The sequence below is a fragment of the Eubalaena glacialis genome, chromosome 11 (assembly GCF_028564815.1).
Source record: "Eubalaena glacialis isolate mEubGla1 chromosome 11, mEubGla1.1.hap2.+ XY, whole genome shotgun sequence".
Classification (NCBI taxonomy): Eukaryota; Metazoa; Chordata; class Mammalia; order Artiodactyla; family Balaenidae; genus Eubalaena; species Eubalaena glacialis.
This window is the reverse complement of record NC_083726.1, coordinates 54,198,714-54,219,180: the sequence shown is the minus strand read 5'-3', so window position 1 is coordinate 54,219,180 and position 20,467 is coordinate 54,198,714.

Below are 20,467 nucleotides of genomic sequence, written 5' to 3'. Positions count from 1 at the left end.
GAGGCCCAAAGAGGTTAAATGACTTACCCAGTGTCACCAGCTCAGAAAGTAGAGCCCTGATGGAAGTATAACAGAGTCTTGGGAACTGATTGGATGCCAGGCTGAAAAGGAAAGATGAGTAAAAGATGACTCCCAGGTTGCCAGCCTGATTCATTTTGGTGGTAAAGTTAACAAAAGTGGGCAAGTCAGGAGGAGGAACTGGTTTGGGTGGCTGATGAGGAATTCAGTATTGGACTTGATAAGTTTATCAAGTGGAATATATTGATGGACGAGTCAATTGGTGTGTTAAAAATAGAAATCTGAACCTTAGCGGAATGGTCAGGGCTGCAGATAGAAATTTGGAAACTCTCAACTTAAAGCTAAACAGTATGAGCAAATGAAATACAGAACATAGATTCCAAGAACAAATTATAATTACCCCATTTAGGTGATAGGAAAAAAAAGGTCAGTGTAAGCATAAATAATTGCTCTTTGCTTGGAAAAAAAAAAAAAAAGTAAGATATTTTCTTTCTACTTTCTCTTCCTAAAATAAGCCAATAATTGAACCTCAGACAATCATCATCATACAGTAGAGAGAGTTAGTTGCTGTTTCCTAAAAGCTGTATATGTGACAATCTATTTCCTATGGGCTGCATTCCTCAACATAAGTCTGATTTCCCTGTTAGAAGCATAAGGAAATGTTTCCTTCATTCAGCTCCATTACTCTTGCTTCAAAGTCTCCCCTTTAGCCAAGCTTGTTTTAGCTGGGAATGACTGTAGACAGATGGAAATCTGTCCCCAGATCTCTTCCAGCTTCCGTGGTTCTTTTTTATGCTTCCAGAAAAACCTGTGGATGTTCTAGAAGCAAAAGACAGTATTACTTTTAACTTACTGTTTATTTACTTAGATTTCTCCACGTGTCAGGGGGTGTGCTGTTAAAAATCAGCTCAGCAAAGCTTTTGCTGAGAATTTGGGTGACAGCTGCTACGTATGGGACGGGAGGGAGGTGCAGTCAGCCCTACCGCAGCCTTATCCAGATGCAGTTCATTCAGAGAGGTTAGCACCGTCTCAGAGCAAGCAAGACATCAGAGCAGCCCCAGTTTGGCTTTAGTGTTTTGGGCCATTTGGGACGATCATCTTTTGTCTTGGATTCTGTAGTTTCCTTCTTCCCGGAAATTTCTATAAAAATCCTGATATGTGGTAAAATAGGGTTATTGCTTTGCTTAAGTAGTCCAAAAAAATCAGATCCTGGTTATCCATCACTTTCCTTTTTCTTTTTCTTCTACTTGCTTGCCATCTAATAAAATATAACTTTGAAGGAATTAACTGTAAACCAAATATTTTGTTAGCAATAGTGGCAAAACAGAATTACTTATAGTCAGTAACTTCTAAAAGTATTTATGATTCTCAAAGACAAGTCAACAAAGGTAGTCTTAGGGAATGTAGTTCCAGCAATATGCTATTCAAAAACAGTGCTGCCCCATAGCAATTTTCATCAACTGAGGAATAAAATAATAGTATTCAACTAGTATTGTGACACTATATGCTGTATACACTCGTAGAACAATGTAATTCTATATCTAAAAGGCACCATAGGGGAAAACCTTACACAAGTAAGAGGCAATGTGCTCCAGCAGAATGAGTGAGCTGTAGGATCAAACAGATAGAGGTGAGGCTAGCTCTGGCATTTACTGTGGGCATTTACGGTGTAAGTTATTTAAATTATCTACAATAATGCCCCCACACTGTTGTGAATGTCAAATGCTGAAATACATTTAAATGCCTGGCAGTTTCTTTCAGCAAATAATTATTGATCATCTACTAATCTCACCATGCTGGATGGGGGAAAAAGGAGAGGGAAATAGAGGGAAATGAGAAACACATGGTCTCTATCCTCAAAGACAAACATTAAACAAGTAATTTATTAAAGAGTCATGCATATAACAAAACAGGTATAGGATGCTGTACATTAGGGGCTCAATACATAGTAGCTATCATCAGCTGATAGAATTATCACGAGTTGTTTTATGAATTATTTTAACTAAAAAAACTTTGCAAATCATTACTATGTCAGAAAATAGGGAAAATCATTTCTATTTTAAGAGAAAAACAAGCTATTAAGTGTTAAAGTGAGACTTTAGTCTGTATTTATGAACTGAAATGAATTGGTTGGAGTACCAAGTTTAGAATACTTGTGTGATAGGCTGTTAAATCTAAATCGCCAATTTAAAATTCCTTCAACCCCCGACCCTCTTATCTGTTGGCACTTAGCCTCATCCTTAATTAAGAACACAATCTTTGGAGTCAGACATACTTGGTTTTCAATGTTGGTTCTGACTCTACTAGCTATGTATCCTTGGGCAAATTTTAACCCTAAACTTTCCTTCTTTGTAAGTTGAGAATAATAACAAATCTTTTCTCCAAGTTGTCAAGGAAAAAGCATTTAGCAGTAAGTGCTTAACAAATTCTGGCTTTCACTGTTGTTACCTCATAGCAGGCACTATGCAAGAGTGAACAAGTCTGTCCTCAAGAGTTTGTAGTATAGTAGAAGAGATGGGTATTTAAATAGGGAATTATGAAACAGTTAATTGCTACAGTAGGAAGAGCACACAGTGCTGTGTTGGGGATGCATCGTAATGCCCTGGGCTAGCACGGAGAGATGAATAAGAAGTCTCTGTCTTGGTGAGTTATGCTAAGCAAGAAGGAGGAGAAGCAAGACATGTACCTAAAAACTACACTAGAAGGCGTAAGTGTATAAGGTGGTAAGTACCTTAAGGAAAACCAATGTGTTGTAGAGGTTTCTTGTGATGGAAGACTATCTCACCTTATACATATAGTTTGTGAGCCAACGCATGCTTTTAAGGAACGGTGTTTATGAACCTCAAAACTAATGGAAATTTTACTGACACAAACCCTTCACTGTGCACAGTATACAGAGTTCTCAGCCTCTGATAAGACGTCGGTAGCCCCTAATATGCACTTATTGTCCAGTTCATTGTGCCCACAAATATAAAACTCCATAGGAAAGATACTTGAGGCTAGCATCTAATGATTAGATCCTGATTTTCAGTATTCTCTTTTGAGAAACCCAAATGGCAGGAAGATTTCAGTCATAGCAAATTAATTGCTGTATTATAATAATATATTCACTTTTTTTCCAGCTTAACATTACGAAACAAATCCTGGCATGGGGCTTCCAACTGTAAAGTCTCCTGAAATATTCAAAATATCTTGAACAATGCAATTTTCTGTGCTATTGTTCTCACCATTGCAGCTGTGCACATCGAGTAGAAATAAATCACTCAGGGTGTCAGGATTGGCACAGCATTTGTTAAGGCAAAAACATTCAATGCTCATAGGTCCATTATGTATTAAAATATTGATTTTTCCATAGAAGAGGAATGACCTTAAAATTCATGTTTCACTTAAAAAGAAATAAAAATACCTAACTGCAAGCCTTATATATATTTGAAACTTAATCTTTCAAGTTTATGTATTATGGTTCACATAGGCAATATGTAAGTTTTATTATATTGCACACTTTTTAAGAGAGAGCTGCAGCGCAACTAAAGAACATCAAAACTGTAAGATGAATATGTGTTTTTGGTGATTTTTACTTGAGCTGGTTAAATTTAAGAAGCCAGCTGTCTATTTCCTGACCATAATTCTAGTTTTTCACAGCCAACTGAGCAGATAGGACATTTCCACCTCAAACCAAATATTTATGGCAATTTATTAATAGTTTTCATAAGTTCAGGAAAACAAAAAGTAGAAACATTTGACTTAAAAGAAGCTCCTAAATACTGGTTGTTACGGGCTGAACTGTATTCCTCCTCCCCCCACCCCACAAATCCATATGTTGGAGCCCTGACCCCCAGTACCTCAGAATGGAAGTTAAGGACTGTAATTCAGTTGGCGTTAAGGACTGTAAAGAGGTGATTTCGTTAGAATGCGGTCCTTAGGGTGGACCCTAATCCGGTATTACTGATGTCCTTGTAAGAAGAAGAAATTTGGACATAGACACATACAAAAGACCATGTGAGGACACAGCAAGAAGGCAGTCATCTGCAAGCCAGGGAGAGAGGTCTCATAAGAAACCAAGCGGCTGATATCCTGAACTCGGACTTCTGGACTCCAGAACTGTGAGAAAATTAATTTGTTGTGTAAGCCACTCAGTCTGTAGTATTTTATTATGGCAGCCCCAGCAAACTAAGATTGCTATGGATTTCAATCATATGATTCCCACCCTACACATCCCCTTAATATGGATAATTGACTGCTGCCTGGATTCTTTTTTAAAAAGACACCTGGACAAGAGTAATTACGGTTTTGGAGACGCTGGTGTTATGACTTGTTGATCGGGCCAGAAATGGGGCTCATGTTACTGAAGGGTCAAGCTGAGCAATACTCCTCCCCTTTGAATGGAGTCAGAAGAGGCTCCTGGGACAAGGTCATGACCCCTGTCTGTAATTGAGGCGACAAATAGTCAAGATACTTTTTGATATAAAAATAATAGGTTACCTCTGTCTAGACTGAGACCTATGCTAATTTCCAGTTGCTCTTTGTGCAATAAATTTTGGGATTAAATCAGCATACATGTTTCTCATAAATCCTGACCTGCATGACCTACCCACACCCACCTCATCCCTAGAATTCTAGGCCTCTCCAAACATCTCTCCCTTCTCTGAATGAGGAATAAGAAGTGTGTGTTCATCTGAGACCTCATGAATCGTGATAGCCTTTTCTTTACACCTAATGTGGTCTCACACTATTAGAATGATACTTCATGGCTCTTGATGACTGAGAGCAAGGTCATTATAAGGATTCCAACAGCTCTGTAGTCTGTGAAGACCCCAATGCTATTTCACAACAGGTTCAGTTTCTGTCTTTTGTGCAAGAACTGTTTGAGCTGAGTAGTGAGATTGAGCCATTCCCTAAAACAAAACCTATTCCAAAGAAGCTCCACCATGGTATTTTACGCATTTCAAAACTATTTATTATTTGTCTCTCCATGGGGACAAATATTCTGGGATTCCTCCACTTAAATTCCAAGAATTTCTGGATTTTATTGTGAGCTTTTGGAGGCTTTCTCTGACTTGGAAATTTTTTCTACTCTTATTGTTTGTGCTTACATTCTTGCAAGAACAAGTATAAAAACTCAGTAATCCCAGCCGTCTATATCTTTGAAAATGGCACCTCAGGTTTAGGATTCCATCTGGCTAGATGTTTAGACATTTTAGAGGTTTTGCTACTCCTGCTGCTAGGTTATTGTCAAGATATTGTTGCATTTGCCTTGAGTGAGTGTTTCATGCAAGGGGCCGTCAGGTGCTGGAAAGGAGAGAGAGCTACAAATTCACTGAACAAGCAGGCACAGTTTGATGCCTGTTTTGTGCTTGCTGGCTAATAAGTCACAGTTGGCACAGTGGAATTCTGTCTGAGACTTTATTTCTTTGTAACATACCACCTGGTAGAGAGGTGATTGGGCGGGGAAGATCTATAGCTCTCATCTTCTTCCAACCATTGAAGGGCACTGAGGCAGGGGTCGTGGGTGGGTGTGGAGGGAGAGAGAGAGGGAGAGAGGGAAGGAAAAAAGGGAAGGAGGGAAAAATATGGGATGGTTAAACCATTAAGTTTCCCGGTAACAGTCAAAATCCCTAGCAAACTCAAATAAGTCCGGGGGCATGCATCCTGTACTGGAGAGTTGGGAAAATACTAGGAGACTGCATTTCCTTCCACAGCTTATGAGGGAGCAGAGGAAAGCAGGATGGGAAGCCTCAGGGAAACGTAAACTAGAGATTCATTAAGCCTTTTTCCAGGGCCTGTCACAGAGAGGAATGAGGAAGAGAAGAGACACACCCTGGGCTCACACAGTGCCCTTAAGGACTCAAGTTAGTGGGGTGTCATTGTCCTGCTGTGCTCCTTTCTCCCCACCTCCCCTGTCCATCAACTCTCGCTCTTTACCATTAAAACCTTGCCTTATATTCTTGAACGTTTTAGTTGGACAAATCTATTTTTACTCCTTCTTATTCAACACCCTCAATTTCCTGAACTAATATTAAGTTATTCTTATCACTGTTATATTCACAATATTCTGGGATTTTTGCACTTTTTTTCCCATAAATGTGCAAGTTGATATATGCATTATGATCTATTTCTGCATTTTTGTGTTTCCTGCCTGCCAACAGTATAAATATGTTCTGTAAACAGTGGGACTTAAAAAGTACTCTAGCTTGGCTCTTCAGGGAGGCTTTTCTTGTACTGCATAGTTTTTATCCAGTCACTCCCAGAATAAGAACAACAACACACAACTCTGTACTGGGAATACCCACCAAGTGATGGACTGCAGGACCTGCCCCAGGGGTGGCCAAGGCCATATTTAGACCTAAATCAAAGAGGAGCCTGAGATCTGTTAGGAACAGACACGTTTGCTTTCTATTTAGAGTCAAAAGTGGAAACTTACCATTCTTTGGTTGCATTACAAGAAAACCAGTAAAACACGGTTTTTATGGTTTTCACACTCTCTGGAATGCATGGAATATGAGACCCTAGCAGACCCTTTTGAAAAGCAGAACCATGAGATGATTTTTATACCCTTCACACTCCCTGGTGTATTTTAATCTCTCTGACTTCTCCTTAAACAATTACAAGTATCTGTTGGGGCAGATCCAGTGAGCAAAACGAATATAAGATCTTGAAATTTACCATTTGCCCATCAATTTCTTTTCTGGATTGAGTTTACTGACACTGACCCCTAAGAAAAATTTTAGAAGAAAGTAACCAGCTTGAATCTTTTTTCACATAAATTTCTGCAACTGTAGCTGAGTTTTATGTTTTAGTTTTTGTTTTTTGCTCAGTCATACATGCATAAACAGAGCTCAGCTGTTATGCTGGTAAAGGGAATAAAAATTACATACCTACTGAGAAGTGAACTTTAAGATAGAGAAACAAAAGCTCTTGGAAAAAGTGTTAAATATAACAGAACAATTTCACATTTGAATTCAAACACACGATTTTGTTATTGTCAGTAAGTGGTGAGAATCCTAACCATTGTTCATTTATCTAGTCATATATTGTTCATTTAACTAAGCCCAATATCCAGAGACTTACATTTGTATTTCAAGGGTAGATTATATCACAAATGAGATTACTGTACTACAATATAGCAGTTTTTATATACATACATATACACATGCACACATAAAACAGGAACAAAAACCCTTTCACCTATGTAAAAGGTCTAACTGTCTAATTATTACCTCAGGGTGTTTTAAAGGTGATATTTAATTTTCTATTACATCTTGAATCAGTAATTTACAGTTTTCAAGTAATTTGTTTATTTCATCTAAATGATCAAATTTGTTGGCAAAAAAACTATTCATAATTTTTCTTTACTATTCTTTTCATATCAGTTAGACCTGTAGTGAGTACCATTCTTTCATGCTTGCTATTGGTAATTTGTGTCTTTCTTTTTTCTTGATCAGTTGAGTTGGGAGTTTAGCAATTTTGTTGCTCATGCAGAGAACCTATTTTTTTACTGTGCTGATTTCCCTATTGCTTGTCAGTTGTCTGTTCCAATTATTTGTACTCATATCTTTACGATTACTTTCCTTTTCTTACCCTAGATTTAATTTACTCTCTTTTTCCAGATGCTTAAGGTGAAAGCATTGATAATTTATTTTAAAACTTTCTTCTTTTCTAGAATAAGCAGTTAAAGTTATAAAGTTTCTTCTAAACATTGTTTAAGCTGCATCATACAAATTTTAATATGATGTATTTTCTTTACCATTCAGTTAAAAATATTTTCTGATTCCCCTTGTAATTTTTCTTTGACCCATGAGTTGTTTAGAAGTATATTATCTAGAGGAAATGCTTGGCATTTCCTCTAGATATCTTATTGTTATTGATTTCTAGTATAATTCTATTGTGGCCAGGGAATATACTCTGTATGATTTTATTATAGTCTTTTTAAATTTATTGAGACTTATTTTATGACCCACTATATAGTCTATACTAAATAGTCTATCTATCTTGGTTTATATCACATGTGTACTTGAAAAGAATGTGTATTCTGCCATTGTTGGCTGTGGTCTTCTATAAATATCAATTCTGTCAAAGTAGTTGATAGTGTATTCAAAAATCCTATGCCTTTGCTGATTTTCTATGAAATTGTTCTATCAATTATAAAAAAGAGTTTATTTAACCTCCAACTGTAATGCGGATTTGTCTGTCTCCCTTCAATTCTGTCCATTTTTATTCCATGTATCTTGGTGCTCTGTTATTAGGTGCATACACATTGATGATTTTCACATCTTCCTGATGAATTGACCCTAATATGCCTTTTTAATCTTTTAATATTCTTTGTCTGGAGGTTTACTTTATCTGATATTAATATAGTCACCAGCTTTCCTATGCTTACTGCTTGCATGGCATATCTTTCTTTATCCACTCAATTTACTTTCAACCTATGTGTGTTTTATATTAAGTGTATCTCTGGTAGACAGCATACAGTTGGATTTTTTGGATCTTACACTTTTAATCAGTACTCAGTAAGTTTCTTTTTCCTTTTATCATTATTTTGGCTTCATTCATATTTCCTTAGTCTTTCTTGGTCCCTCAACTCTCTACACTAAAGACCCTAATATTTAAAGTCAGTGTGCCCTCCTTAGTTATAGCACAATATTCAGCCGAGAACAGAGTTTCTCATAATTCAGAATCCTGTTCTGGGTGCTAAGTGAGAACCTGAGGCCTCTCATCTTCAAATATAGCCAGAGTTGTTTTTCCCTAAATGTTCTTCCTTTCCTTCCCTTACTGACACACATTTAACACTTTTCAGTCCACTCCCATTCTCTTGGAACATTCTTGTCACTTGGATGTTCCCTTTTCAAAAAGACCTTTGTGCTCTCTGCATCCATGAAAATTACACTGTGTCTCTCTCTCTCTGAAATAAAACCAGTACCAAAGGAACCTGTTATTGATGCTGAAATTCATCTGGACAGTTGATTAATTTTCTTATTCTGTTCACTCTTTTTAAGCAATTCTATCCATGAGTAAATAAATTGTCCCCTTGATCCTATTCACATATTCAGAAAGTATTTAGTGGGTGACAGCTGTGTGTTAGGCACTGTTCTAGGTACTGGGAATATAGAGATGAATGAGACAGAAGTCTCAATCTCAAATTTAGTTTCCAGTGATCAGGTACTAACAGTATATAAGTCAACATAAAAATAAACAAGATAACAGAAATATAAATCAATGGAACAGGACAGAAAGCCCAGAGATAAACCCACGCACATATGATCACCTTATCTTTGACAAAGAAGGCAAGAATAGACAATGGAGAAAAGACAGCCTCTTCAATAGGTGGTGCTGGGAAAACTGGACAGCTACATGTAAAAGAATGAAATTAGAACACTCCCTAACACCATACACAAAAATAAACTCAAAATGGATTAAAGACCTAAATGTAAGACCAGACACTATCAAGCTCTTAGAGGAAAGCATAGGCAGAACACTCTATGACATAAATCACAGCAAGATGCTTTTTGACCCACCTCCTAGAGAAATGGAAATAAAAACAAAAATAAACAAATGGGACCTAATGAAACTTAAAAGCTTTTGCACAGCAAGGGAAACCATAAACAAGACGAAAAGACAACCCTCAGAGTGGGAGAAAATATTTGCAAACGAAGCATCTGACAAAGGATTAATCTCCAAAATTTACAAGCAACTCATGCAGCTCAATATCAAAAAAACAAACAACCCAATCAAATAATGGGCAGAAGACCTAAATAGACATTTCTCCAAAGAAGACATACAAATTGCCAACAAACACATGAAAAGATGCTCAACATCACTAATCATTAGAGAAATGCAAATCAAAACCACAATGAGGTATCACCTCACACCAGTCAGAATGGCCATCATCAAAAAATCTAGAAACAATAAATGCTGGAGAGGGTGTGGAGAAAAGGGAACCCTCTTGAACTGTTGGTGGGAATGTAAATTGATACAGCCACTATGGAGAACAGTATGGAGGTTCCTTAAAGAACTAAAAATAGAATTACCATATGACCCAGCAATCCCACTACTGGGCATATACCCTGAGAAAACCATAATTCAAAAACAGACATGTACCCCAATGTTCACTGCAGCACTATTTACAATAGCCAGGTCATGGAAGCAACCTAAGTGTCCATCGACAGATGAATGGATGAAGAAAATGTGGCACATATATACAGTGGAGTATCGCTTAGCCATAAAAAGAAACGAAATTGAGTTATTTGTAATGAGGTGGATGGACCTAGAGTCTGTCATACAGAGTGAAGTAAATCAGAAGGAGAAAAACAAATACCGTATGTTAACACATATATATGGAATCTGAAAAAACTGTGCTGATGAACCTAGTGACAGGGCAGGAATAAAGATGCAGATGTAGAGAACGGGCCTGAGGACACAGTGGGGGAAGGGAAGCTGGGGTGAAGTGAGAGAGTAGCATTGACATATGTACACTACCAAATGTAAAATGGACGGCTAGTGGGAAGCAGCTGCATAGCACAGGGAGATCAGCTTGATGCTTTGTGACCACCTATCGGGGTGGGATAGGGAGGGTAGGAGGGAGGCTCAAGAGGGAAGAGATATGGGGATATATGTATACATATAGCTGATTCACTTTGTTGTACAGCAGAAACTAACACAACATTGTAAAGCAATTATACTCCAATAAAGATGTAAAAATAAAAAACGAGATAATTTCAAATAGGGATAAATGCCTAGAAAGTTGTTGGGTCTGATGAGAAAGGAAAGGATTAGAGAGGAAACAAAAATTTTAGAAAATCGCAGTGTTCCTATTCCTCTCCCAGACAAAGCCAGGGTGGAGTGTTGGAGATTATAGGATCCTAGAAAGATCTGGAGATCTAGGAGAATAAGAGGGCCATGCCCCTTTCCTGGATAAGGCACAGGAAAGAATTTCCCCCAGGCTCTGGATGTTTTAGGAGCAAAAGAAATATTGACTTGTGATGTCCATGCAGCTGGTCTGAGACATCCCCACAGAGTACTGAGTTCCCCAAGATGTTTCAGAAAAATGCAGAAATGCAGAGGGAGGCATGATTATGGTATAAATCATTGGCAGGCTAAAGAGCCTTCATAATTGGGGCGTGAATCTTGACCTTGAGAGATCTCTCTTTCTGCTTTAGAATCTTAGTTTTAACCCCAACTGGTATGGTCTAGGAAATAACTCCAATGTCCATGAAAAATATTCACTCCTACATTTGTTCATAGCATTGAAATAGAGTGGGAAAAGAGAATAAAACCACTGAAAAATTAAAAGTAACCCTACGGATAATTAAAAGCAAGAATTGCCCAATTAAACTTAAGCTTACATAAAAGGGCATGTGAAATTTGCCTTCATAAAGCCAGCCTCCTGTATACTTTCCATGACTTCTACACGGAAAAATACTTGTTTTTATTTTCAGTTCCCTTTAGATTTACACAAAGCTTTAAAGTATGAGCCTTTACAACCACCCTACACTCCCACCTAGATAATCAATGCTTATGTGCATTTGATTAACTCAATGATATCCAAGAGGGGATAATTGCTCGTGATCTCACAGGTAAACTGAGTTCTTTGATGCTGAAGCCAAGATACCATTATTGGAGCAAGGCCCATGGCAGAAGACTGGGGAGGCACAGCGCCTGCACTCTGGCGGCACCAAACCACTTTTAGACACTCTCTCTTCTCACTTGATTCTCCAGACTTGGAAATTTAATTTTTGGGGAGTCTGATGAAGTTTAAAAATTCTCAGAAAAACGATTTCAGAAAAATCATCAAATATATATTTATATGTTCCATAGCCTTAAATATGTATGTGCATTTTTATTCACTGTCCTTCAGAAACAAGAAGGGCTTTTGAAACATATTTAGTCTTTTTTTTTTTTTTTACTTGTAAGCTTATTATTTTTATGGCTAACAACTGCTTTTCTAAATAGTCACAGTTTTTATTACACATATTTCAAAATTGTAATTCTGGAAATACCCAAAGATATCAGTTTCTAAACTGCTTTTTTAAAAAAAAGAAAAAAACTCCAAGACATGCTTTAAAAGACAGGTATGACCGGCTCATGACACTGGCCTCCTGTAGGAGACTGGCAGCAGATTGTGTCATTGTGAAAGCAGACGCCTGCCTGGCAGCTCAGGCTGTGGCAGAGTTCATGATCAACCATGGGGAGCAGTCAGTGGAACTAGTGTTAGAATCAGCATATGAGAAATATAAATGAAATTTAGGTATTTCACTTAGGCTGCACTGGGTCTTAGTTGCGGCACTCGGCATCTTCATTGCGGCATGCGGACTTCTTAGTTGTGGCATGCATGCAGGATCTAGTTCCCTGACCAGGGATTGAACCCAGGTCCCCTGCACTGGGAGCACAGAGTCTTATCCACTGGACCACCAGGAAAGTCCTGCCATTGGGAATTTTGATAGGGATTGCTTTGGGTAGTAGATTGCCTTGGGTAGTATGGTCATTTTAATAATATTAATTCTTCCAATTCATGAGCCTGATATAGCTTTCCATTTGTTTGAGTGGTCTTCAACGTTTTTCATCAATGTCTTATCGTCTTTCACTTTCTTGGTTAGATTTGCTCCTAGGTATTTTATTCTTTTTGAAACAGTTGTAAATGGGATTGTTTTCTCAACTTCTGTTTATTATAGTTTGTTGTTAGTGTATCGAAACACAACATAATTCTGTATATTAATTTTCTATCCTGCAACTTTACTGAATCCATTTTTTAGTTCTAATGGTTTTTTGGTGTCTTTAAGATTTTCTACAAACAGTATCATATCAGCTGCCAACAGTGACAGTTTTACTTCTTCCTTTCCAATTTGGATACCTTTTTAAATTTGTGTCTTTTAAAAGAAACTGTACATGACAAATATAATGTGAATATTGATCTGTGAATTATTTTTTCCACAGAAGAGGTTTATATCTATATCTATATATCTGTATAAAAATAGATAATTTCTCTTAACTGTTACATAGAATTTTGTTTAGAAACATTAGTCATGTATCTATTCGCTTCTAATGAGCATTTAGGTTGTTTTCTTTTTTTTCCTTCTATTTTGCTGTTATAAACACCACTGCAATGAATAGCATTCTACAGTTTCCTTGAGCATAAATGCAAAAACCATTCCAGAATATATGCCTATACTTAGCATTACACTTCAGTGTTTTATGAGATATTGCCAAATTGCTCTCCAAAATGGTTGTTCCAATTTACATTTCCACAGCCACGTATAGTGTTCCTATTTCCTTGCATCCTTGCCAACAAATTAATGTTCTTGGCAATTTGATGACTAGAAATGATATCTTCTTGCTGCTTGAATTTACATTTTTCAAATAGCTGAGCATTTTTTCAGACCATTTGGGTTTCCTCTTATGATTATTACCTGTTCATATCCTTTGTCCATTTTCAGTGAGGTTATTTTTCTTTTTCAAATGGATTTTTGGTGGTTTACAAAAGTATTCTGTATACAAATTTGGTTATCTTCTATCTTTTGTGCCCCATACCTTCAACTTTGATTATGTGTTGTTGTTGAACGTACATTTAAAATTTTGATGTAAAATTTATTAAGCATGTTTTATCATTTTTCTTTTTGTTTTTTATATAAGACAACCTTCCTTAGCACCAGTGTTACACACTTTTTCTATATTTTCTTCTAATGTTTAAAATTCTGTATTTCTCATATGGAGTATGAGTATTGTTATAATATTCATGATACTTTTCTCAATTTTAAAATTTTCTTTAAGAAAAAATGATGTTCTATAACTGCCAATGTAACCACATTATTACTTAGGAAGAACACTGTCACTCTAATTTTGGATTCAGTGCAGTGGCACCAAGTCACAGGAAAGATCGTTCTATGAGGGGGTTATTCTGTAAGGCAGCACAGGGCGATTAATGGATATAATTTAAGGACAGATTTGAGTTTTAATTCTGACTCTGCCCCTGCACAATGTGACCTTAGATACATTATTTGACCAACCCTGAGCCAAAGAGAATAATAATACGTATCTCATAAACTGTTGGGAAGACTTGATGAAATGTTTTATGTAAACTGCCTAAGGAATTTAAAAATGTTAGCCCCTTCCTTTATGATTTGTCTAGTAATTACTGTCCAAAAAGAGAGAAGCAGTAAGGAGGATAGTAACATTTCTGAATTTCCTTTTATATACTATAGTGCTAGGGGTACAAGGTCACTTGCGCAAACTGTTTCCATTATATTGCTTATGTTTTGCCACTTCTGGAAAATCAATTTCCTTAATTTTGTGTTGTCTAGTTTAATCCCTCTTGAACTGCCTTCTTGTGGATTACGTTTTTTTCATTTTATTTTCATATTACTGAGTTGTCCTCAGTAGTGTGGTCTGATGTCTCCTGTGCTATTCATGATGACAGCTTTAGAGCTTTTCCCTTGACACATTTTTCTTCTTCATTGCTTAAATTGCCCCATGGCCCAGTGTTCCTGTTTTGCATGTCCCTGGTCACTAGACACACTTCAGTGCCTGTCCAGGGAAAAGAATATATCTGCCCCGAAGGTTTTAGACCCTAATTAATTGAAGGGCGTGTGGGGCACTCAACCCAAAAAGCTCTGCCTTTTACAACTGGCTTCCCAGCAACTAATGCAGTCAGCTAGAAAAATAGAATAAAATGCACAGTAAGGTCAACCCAGGAAGGCTACCCCAACTTCCTGAGTCATCCAAGTTATGAATGAAGGCAGAAATAGTCCTGTGTAACCCACAGCACTGGCGTTATCTGACTGAGCTGATAATCCTGCAGGGCTCACTGAACAGCCTAACCCAGGGGAAGACTTCCCCACAGGAAGCACAGGGAGTGATGAAATACCTCCCATTTCTTCGCCTCTTAACTTCAAATGCCTTTAAACACGTGTTTTTTCATTCATTCATTGTTCCTTGCAGGTCTCAGCCTATCCACAGCCAGTGTTGTGGTGGGACTGGCCCTTGTGGTTCTTATTATGATTGCAAGACACCCCCAGCAATAATCATCAGGAAATTTTAAAGAGACGTGGTTTATTACCTACAAGTCCTAGAAATTACAGCACACCTGGGGCCACACAGTGAGGTCGGGAGGAGGGAGGGACGGAGAGAGAGAGAGAAAGAGAGGATGAGAGAGAGAGAGAGAGCAAGGGGGGCTGGGCATGAGCATGAGAGCCTAGGGTTCTGCTTTTGTTGGAGTCAAGGGTCAGGGAGCCAAGGCGTTTGCAGGATCCTTTTTATTGGTGAATTTTAAATATAAGAGTGGGAATTTAATATGCAGGAAGAGAAAAAACAAGCAGCCCACTGGTCAGTTATCTGGAAACCAACCAAGATCTTGAAAACATAGGAGGAAGGGGAGGGGTCCTGGCTCTTTAACTAGTCCTATGGTTGGCAATGCATTTATTCAGTATAGCTGTCTTTGTGGAAGATGCCTCTTAAAGTGGATGCCTCAGCAATCAAAGCTTAAGTCAGCACTTGCAAAAAAAAGAAAACCCAACTGTCAGGGCTTACATTACATTCGTTCTTTGATTAATCCATTTACTCTTTCTTTCAAGAAACACACAATAAGTACCATCATATACCTGATCCTAGAGGTTTGAAAATTAATAAACTCTAATACGTGTCCTGGAGAATCTTAGTGAGCTGGAAAGATAAACTAATACTTTTAAGGATGTGTGGTGGCAGCACATAGAAGCAGCAGAGAGAAGGGAGATATTAGAACAACTTAGCAAAGGAGATGACAGTGGCGTTGAACCTCAAGGGTTGGGCAAATCTGGAGGCAAGGGAGAACAGCAGGGCCAAAAGAATGTGGGAGCAAAATCATGACGTTTTCGGGGTAACAAGGGGTCTACTTTGAATAGAGACGAGGTCTCTCTTATTCGTGGTCGAGCTATGTGAACTTGGACTTGTCATCTCTAAACTTAGTATCTCTGAACTCTAATTTCTTTACTTGTCAGGTGATCATAAGATTCAGGATTGAGCTAGCAATGAAAGATAATATGATTATAGTAGCTGTAGCTACTACTTATTGAGCACTTACTATGACAACTGTTGTTCTTCGTATAGATTATCTCATTCAGTTATCAGACAAGAATGTTATACTTTAGATATTATGATTATCCATATTTTATTTGGGAATTTGTTGATTCAGTTGGCTCTGGCCAGTGGATAGTAGACCCTGGGCCAACAGGCTCTGAATAAATATAATACACAGTCTTCCTATGGGGGTAAATAAGAGCACCCAGGGAATGTCAGGTGAGGAGAGAAGGGGACACAGGACCAAACCTTGAGGAGGTTCATCCTTTGTGACATGTAGAAGAGTTCACAAAGGAAACCAAGGAATGAAGAGCAGAAAGGTAAACTGGAGAAGGTGAAGACAGATTTTACCCCCTTCCAGGTTTGTAGGAATTGACACTAAACCCATGTGTGCACCAAAATTTCTCTTGCTATTGATGTCTGCTCTCACGTACCCCCTTGCAGATTATAATCCCTATATAACTGCCCACAAGCAGAAGCTGAATTTTTACACTTATTTAATTTTTGCTAATGTAAATTTAAATTTAAGTAGCCCCATTTTTCTAGTTGCTGTGATATTGGACAGTACAGCTTTAGAGTGACCAGTAAAAAAGTAATGCAAAGAGCTATAGCTAAAAAGGTAATGGAGAAAATGAAATGGAGTGAGAAAAAAATGTTGATTATTTCAAAACAAGGAGGGAAAAATAAATAAAAGAATCAAGGACAGGGGCTTCCCTCATGGCGCAGTGGTTAAGAATCCGCCTGCCAATTCAGGGGACACAGGTTCTAGCCCTGGTCCAGGAAGATCCCACACGCTGCAGAGCAACTAAGCCCGTGCACCACAGCTACGTAGCCCGCGTGCCACAACTACTGAAGCCCACGTGCCTAGAGCCCGTGCTCCGCAACAAGAGAAGCCACTGCAATGAGAAGCCCACGCACTGCAACAAAGAGTAGCCCCTGCTCGCCACAACTAGAGAAAGCCCTCATGCAGCAACAAAGACCCAACGCAGCCAAAAATAAATAAATAAATATTTATTTATTTATTAAAAAAAAAAGAATAAAGGACAGATGGGGCAAATATAAACATATAGCAAATTAGGTAACTTAAATTCATATAAAAAAAAACGCAGAAAAACAAAAATATCCATATCAGTAATTACTTAAAATCTATATAAATAGATTAAATGCTCTAATTAAAAGATGGATATTGTCAGATGGGACTTAAAAAAAGACCCAGTTATTTGCCATTTCAAGAGACATATTTTAAACATAAAGATACAAATAGTTGAAAGTAAAAGATTCAGAAAAACTACATCATGTAAACACTAACCATAAGAAAACTGGTGTGAATGGTGATTGAAACATTAAAAAAAAATTTTTTTTTAAAGAAAGCTGGTCTGGAACTATTTATATCAATCAAATGAGATATGAGATCAAATGATTGTATAAGAGACAAAGAGGGACATTTCATATAGATAAATGGTCCAGTTGACCAGAAAGAGATAAAAATCCCATGTGTATTTCTTTAAATATGAATTTAAATATATGAAGCAAAATTAACAGAACCAAAAGGTAAAATAGACAATCTACTATGATAGTTGGAGATTTTAATACAGGTCATTTTGTAATTTATAGAGGAAGCCAACAAAAATCAGAAGGCATATTGACAGTTGAACAACACTCTTTACCAACTTGGCCTAAGTGACGATTATACACCATCATATCCAACAACCACAGAATACATATTATTTTCAAGTGAACATGAGATATTAACAAAAATAGGCTGTATGCTATGTATAGAATGCTATATAAAGCTATATAAATCATTTTCAATAAATTTCAAAGGACTAAAATCATACAAATATGTTCTCTGATCACAATGAAATTAATTAGAAATTAATAACAAAAAGATAACTAGAAAATCCCAAAATATTTTAAAACTAAGTAATACATTCTAAATAATCCATGAGTCAAAAACACAATGACAATGAGAAAATATTTTGAACTAAAGTACAATAAAAATACAGAATATCAAAACTTGTGAGATATAGCTAACACAGTGATTTAGAGGAAATTTTCTATTTCTAAATGCATATATTAGAGAAGAAGAAATGTGTGTAATCAGTGATAAAATTTGACCTCAAGAAGCTAAAAAAAGAGGAACAAATTAAGCACAAGGAAGGTGGAAGGAAGAAAATAATAAAGATAAGAACAGAAATTAATGAAATAGAGAAATGTCCATCAAGAGGAGAAGGAATAAGTAAATTGTGGTATATTCATGCAATTGGATACTACACCGCATTAAGAAAGAACTATTGATAACTCTCAGAAATACTGTTTGATTGAAATACATCTAGCACAAAGAGTCCATATATTGTTCTATGTATATGACATTCAAGACTAGGCTAAAGTATCATAATAGAAGTGACAGTGGAGGTTACATGTGGGAGTATAGACAAGAAGAGAAGCATGAAGGAAGTTTCTGGGTTGATGGCACTGTTCTGCAGCTTGTACAGGAAGGAGGTTACAAAGGTCTGTGTGTCGGTTAATATCAAACTATACAATTAATATATGTAAGTTTTACTGTCTATAAAGCATGTCTCAATTTTTAATGAAAATTCAAAGCAGCATCTAAGGAACATGTTTTCCATGGGGCAAATAGAGATGTATATGGATGGGTTAACTTTGAGATACCTGTTGGAGGAACAAGTGGGAATGTTGAACAGGTAGTGGAATGGTAAGGATGAAATCCAAATAAGACTGGGTCAAGAAGAAAATAGAAAGTCACCAGAAGGACAACAAATGCAGACCACATTTTGAGAAGTATTGCTGTATAGGAGAGTAGAGATATGGGGAAAGATGAAAATGAGAGAAGGAGAGGGAGAATTTTATGAAGGAAGAGATAGCATTTATTTCATGTAGGTAAGATGAGATGGATCTAAGTGGAGGGTGAGAGTTTAGATGAGAAGGGGGACGATTTTCCACTGTAACAGGAGAGCAGGTACAGTAAGCAACTCCACGTGCTGGTAGGTTGATATATTTATCATTGGAAACATGATGTAATTTCTCATCTGAATATGTCTTCCTCAGTAAAGCATAAGATGAATTCAGCTGAGAGAGAGAAGAATGTGTGAGATTTGAAGATAGAGGAGAAAATGTAAAATAATCATGTGAGAATATAAAAGTAAATTTATTAGAAGAATATCAGCCTTTTAGACCCATTTGAGATTAGTGCTCATAAATTTTAGTGATGCACAGTTGTGTAGTTTTTTCCAACAACGTTTAACTGCCCTAGATCACATGTTGTTTGGGGTATAAATTGGGCATTCTCACATAGAATAATTTTATCTTAATGGATTACTCAGTTACATGGTAAGCCAATTTAACTGTCTACCTTTATATTAAATGGACTAACTTAACTAGTTGTCATCCCCACTCCATTTTTTCTCAATTGCTGTTTCTGTTTTTAATGAGGAAATATTAAACTCAGGTATCCTAAAACTGTGAGTGCCTCTGTTACATCAGTGGAAGCTTTATATTTGATTTTAACTTTTGAGTAAAAACAAAGACTAAAAAGGAATTTTAAAGGATAGCTATATTCATAAGTGCTTCTTAATTTTATATATAGTTACCTAGTTTATGTTAAACGTTGATATTTTCAAATCTTCAATGTGTTGGAAGAGTGTGAGTGTCTGTAAACTGAATTTAGGCCATGATTATCAGAAGTATAAAATGAAAACAAAATCATCTCAAAGAAAACCATAAGGTGTTTGTGAAATAAAGCTAATTTTTCAGCCTTAATTTCATACAGGTGCTATGAAGAAAAACTGAATTTTAGTGATAATTTAATTTAAATGACTCTTACTTCAAATAAACAACACTATACCAAAAATATATATGAGATTCCATTCTCCAGAAGCAGGAGGAAATTCTCAAAAAGCAGTATAAAATGAAACAAAGCCACTTGAGAAAAACAACATAAGATGTTCATGAAATAAGGCAAATTTTTCAGCCTCAATTTCATATGGATGCTTTGAACAAAAAAATGAATTTTAGTTATGATTTAACTTAAATGACTGTTACCTCAAACGATCCTAAACCAAGGAAAAATATGTGATTCAATTCTCAAAAAGCAGGAGAAAATGGGGAAAGGGAAAGCACTCACATTTAGCAAGTGCCTACTTCGTTCCAGGCACTAGTCAAGCATTTTTAACAGGACTCTCCGAAGGCTATTACTCAAAGTGCATCTCACCAGGTACGAAAACTGGATTTGCTCCTGAAAAGTGTTAACATTTAGACTAAAGTATAGTCTGATGTGCATTTTTCTTTTTTATGGAAATGTGTAAATCAACTCACTCAATTAACTATTGTGAAAAGACTACAGATATTTTTACCCAAAGAAGCATATGGAAAGATCAAAAATGTGTAA